Here is a 5,120-nt window from a genome sequence, read left to right on the forward strand (position 1 = left end):
ATTCACAATTTTCAACCCCATGAGAAATGGCTATGAGTTTGATGTGCCAATGGTAAGGATCGGCCATGGATTGTTCCAAGAATAGGCCATGGATCGATCAGCCCAATCAGAAGGGTAACCGAGAGATTAACCATGTTCTTATCAAAGAATCGGTCATTCATTAATCAAGGGATCAGCCATGGACCAATTTAATGACCACACGAGTGGACCCAAGTCGTTTGGCCAATGAACGACTTCCCGACTACAAGGATTGATAGTGGGATGGTCACGTATCACCACGGATCGATGAGCGATCATGAATTGATTCCGAATGGTCTTATCTAGTCACGGATGATTCTGCTCAGCCATGTACCAACCGTGGATGACCATGAGTCAACCCGGTGCGACTGTGTGTCAATCACGAATTGACCAATCCTACGCAATCACATGACAATCAAGAGTTAGCCTTGACCAAGCCTAAGGCTGGTCCAAGAGCTGTTTGCTCGGCCAGTGCCGACCCAAGGGTTGGCCATTGAGCCTGCACCCTAGGCCACCAACTTAGTTGAGAAGGCAATTTATTCCTACAACAACCAAACTAAGGGTGGCTTTGTCATGCCTCGGGTGTGTCAAAATGGTTGATAGGAAATGTACCTAAAAAGCCCTTGCCGAGTCTCAATTGCACTTCTAATGGTCCATTTCCCATGTTTATTTTATTCTTTGGAAATGGACAAAATAGAACATTCTAAAACCAATTTGGATCCTTTAATGAGAGGGATGATTCATTTCCTTATGTGGCATAAGAAAGATTTGGTAATCATTACCCAAGATCCTTGGGAATTAAGTTGATGAGTCATAACACAAATGGAGCAATCAAGAGAAGACATAATAGAATATTCTATAACATATCATTAAATGCAAAGATGAGTCACTACTCTTAGGCGTTCACTTGAAGATTTGGTAATGATGGCTCAAGATTTTCCTTGAGGAAGAAGCAAATGACTCATAGTTTAAATGTGCCAATTGTAGAGTGACACAAAGGACTCTCATCATTTCCCTAAGATTTAGGTACACCACATAATCTTATTAGACGTGCCACATTTCTAAGTAGGTGTACCACATTGCCAATTAGACTTGCCACCTCAACTTTATAGCCGTGCCACTCCAAGAAAGGTGATTGGGTAATTTGGACAAGTAATAATGAGGATGATGCCTATAAATAAGGTGAGCCTTCTCATTCATTCTCACTCTTGGAGCCTTCTTTCCATGCCTCTCCTCTATTCCTCTCCCTCAGCCTTCATATGCATCCACCCTCACCAAACCGTTCCTAAAGCTTTTGAGGTCCATCCAAGTAAGTAGAATCTCTAACTCTTGGTTATGGCAATAACTTACGTCATCAAGTTTAGTTGTGTATACACCCATGGTTAGTTTTATGAATGTTGATGATTAATTTGTTCACGTGTTTACATTCCTAAATCGAATCGCACTTCGGGTCATGGATAGGTCTCTCTCAGCCTTAGACCGACATTGACGCATGTTGGTTCAAGCCGCAAGTCACGTTACTTGGACTTGGTTGCACTCTCATTCGGGCTTAGTTTGTGTACATGTTTGACAATCAATTTCCTTATGCTTTTGTATGCAAGTGAAATCTCCAACTCTTGACTAGGGCGATAACCTACGTCATCAAGTTTTGTTGTGTGCTCACCCATGTAAACCATGTGTATGTTGTAATATTATTTTATATGATTTGCTCATGTTTGCATGTTTGAATACATTCATGCCCTAGGAAGAGGTCGAGGTTCGCTCGGCTTGGATTGGCATTGAGGCATGCCGGTTCCAAGTCTCACATTAGTTTTGGGAGCTGCAATTACGCTAGAGGAGATAGAAATTCGCCTGGCCTACGTGGATATTTATAGTGTGATGTAAAAAGGAAAAAAGGCCCGTAGAGAAATGGCTTATAAATATACTGTTATAATATAAAGTAAGGTATTATGTGTGGTGTATGTCTCAGTCTTCTAGTTGTTATTTGTCTAGGGGATTTGTTTGTTCACGTTTTTGCATGCACTTATTGACAAGATAAAAAGAATTTGGATAACGATGAGCTTGAGATATCACGAAAATAATCCCTATCACTCGTTACCCTAGAGATGAAGTTGGGGTCATTATAACAGCAGCGAATGGAGGACAAAAGTCAACGGCAGATAGTGGACGGCGGCTAGGTGATGGGCTATGGTGGCGACAGGCGACATCGACAAGTGGCGAGCGGTAGACGGCAAATGATGAGCAGCGATTGACTAGCAGGGAGGACGAATAATGAAAAAAGTTTTTATTTCTCATTCTTGTTCCAAAAGTAAAAAAGAAAAAAATATTTATTTCTAATTTTTGTTCTAAACCTATTTCTGAGTAAAAATCTATTCCATAAATAGAAAAATGAAATAAGTTTACCAAATAGATTTTTGTTCTAGAAATAAGTTTGAAATAGAAAAATAGTTCTAGAACAAAAATAAACTAGTTATCATGCGCACCCTTAGCGGCCTGCGTTATCTAGTTAAGTTCAAAAACTGATTACCAGGAACTCGATCAATCCCACTTAGTAATAGAGCTCTCCTCCATGTTTGCAAAGAGAGAAGAGGTTTGTCAAGAGGCATATTGTTTTTACCTTTCTTATTCCACTTTTTTTTTTTTTTTTTGAAGTTTAGTAGGATCAAACACACAAATAATAACACAAGGAAATAATGTGGTTCAGCAATATGCATACATCCACGGACAAAAAACTCCCCCTCTCTTCTTTTTTCTTAGGGAGTAGGTTTGTCATTATTCATCATATATACAACATACGGTTGCTTACAGTAAGGCAACAAGCAACCATTCACATAAGGAATGAAACACTAGAAATAGGAAACAAGAATAATCCAATTGCAATAATATTTCATTTTCAAGAATAAGATATAAGAATCTCGCCAACACTCCCCCTAAAGTTGGGGCGAAGACTTTGTCATAGGTCAACTTGTCCACCACAATTTGGAAAAACCCTTTTGACCATGCTTTGGTGAAGACCTTTGTAAACTGTCCTCATTACAAATGTATAGAGTCTCAATTATTTTATCCTGAACGTTCTCTCTCACAAAGTGACGATCCACTTCTATGTGTTTGGTTTTTTCATGAAAGACTGGATTCGAAATAATGTCAATTGCAGCTTGATTATAAATATTGAAAGTCACGCTGAAGTTACTCGTTATAAATAAGTCGACATGATGTCTCTTGCTTTTTCTAGTGAGCGTGCTTGGAAAGCAGTGAGTTTGCCCAGTTCTCTCCACGAAAATCAGTCTTTTGGATCGTGGTTTGGTCCTGCTTTCCAGAAGTAGCAACGCTCAACATGGCTTGGACATGCCCTGATATCTATCTGTCTACATTTCGATTGTAAAAACGTGCACCATCCCGTTTCAATTAAGCCAGCAAGGTCGAAGATGAAGCATTTCTTTAAGAAGACCACCGTAAAATTGCCCCGACCGTGGAGACCACCTACAATAGTACAAATGTATTCAGGGTCAATTCGATGTCAAAAGTTAAATTTGACGATTGACTTTGAAATTTAACGGAAAGTTCTTTTCAATGGCTAATCTTGACATCGTCTTGAAATTTTTCTTACTTCACACCCATATAGAGATCCAGATTCACACATGCACCTAATTTCCCTAATTACATGTAATCTTATTTAATTATATAATAATTATACTTATATCTGCCCGACACGAGCGACGTCATCCTCTTGAGTAATAACGTCAATCTTCATCGTATGCGCAAGCAAATTGGCTTTGGTTTGGAGGCAAGTTCCCTCCAACGTAGGTTCAAAAAAAGGGGAAAAAGAAATCAATCATTTTTTATTTGAATTAATTAGTCCACTTGTCGAAAAAAAAATATTTAGTCTGCTTAATCAGTTAGTTTATTTAAGAATTAAAAAAGAACAGAAAGGATCCAGCCTTTCCAAATGACACAAGCGGTAGCAATAAAACGACAAGCCCTCCACCTCTGCCCGCCAGTCTGTCCTTCTTCTCCTTTCAATCTGTTCGCGCCAAATCCGGATACAACCAAAACCATGTCGCTTGGCCCATCTCACATGCACTAGAGAGAGGGTGGAAATCACACTCATTCTTCTTCTTCTTCTTCTTTTTTAATGATAATCGAATTGACTCAACTGAACTTATAATTATATATTTTGAACAAGAGAGAGAAATTCAATTCCCTTACCTAATTAAGAATGAAATATTAAGACACTTGTCCCAATCTCATCGTTAATCTAACCACATTGATCACACTCACCTTCATCTTTAAATTTTTGAGATATTAAAAAACTATTTAATACTGATAGAAAATTATTTAACATCATTTTATGATGTTATTTAATACACTTTTTTAATGAATTGTTGTTGATGCCTACTTTTTAATTGATAGAAAGTACATGATATAATAATATAAATTTAGGAAATATGTATAAATAGATTTAGATTTTGAAATACTCCTTAAATGAATCGTAGCAGCTTTTTAAAGAAGATTTACTATGCCACCCAATTATTTTTTTCTTTGTTTTTACTTTAATTCCCTCCAAAGGTTAAGCCCTCTTAATCTGGGGCTAACCTTAGATTCTTGATCAATTAAGATGATATCTCGGTAAGTTCAAGGAGTTTCCTCCTATGAGACCTCATGTACTTGTTCGTTTGCAAGATAGTGAACTGCCATAATGTTTTTTTTTTTTTTAACATGTTGATACCTACATGTCTCATACCCTTCAACTGGGTCAGTATTTTTATCAAGTCCCAACCCTAACTCTATTCTCTGAATGCTTTACGTCATGGGGGTCTCTGAATCCGAACGAGACCCGGAATAAAACCTTTGAACGAACGACTTGTTTAGGTCGGTCCCCAATCGGTTTGAGGTTTTGGTTTTAAAAAGGGGAGGGAAACAAACATTCATCTTTTCCGCGCAAATCCACCCTGTCAAAAGATTTTTTTAAATATATATAAGAAAAAAAAAAAGACAAAGAAATCGGAAAATCAGGGGGGTCCCACCTCCGTCGCCTCCCTTTCGTTTCAAACGTTAAAATCTCCGGAAAAGAAAAACCCGAACTTTCGTCAGAACCGCGCAGG

At 38.2% G+C, this 5,120-nt stretch overlaps 1 long non-coding RNA gene across 1 annotated transcript; it reads left to right on the top strand.

The window, feature by feature from the left end:
- The first annotated feature begins 1,231 nt into the window (after nucleotides 1-1,231).
- Nucleotides 1,232-1,973, top strand: LOC104436833. The gene is made up of 2 exons (XR_005549483.1): nucleotides 1,232-1,327; nucleotides 1,480-1,973. It is a non-coding gene; the product is annotated as an uncharacterized LOC104436833 (long non-coding RNA).
- Nucleotides 1,974-5,120: the final 3,147 nt, after the last annotated feature.

The sequence above is a fragment of the Eucalyptus grandis genome, chromosome 3, assembly GCF_016545825.1.
Source record: "Eucalyptus grandis isolate ANBG69807.140 chromosome 3, ASM1654582v1, whole genome shotgun sequence".
Classification (NCBI taxonomy): domain Eukaryota; kingdom Viridiplantae; phylum Streptophyta; class Magnoliopsida; order Myrtales; family Myrtaceae; genus Eucalyptus; species Eucalyptus grandis.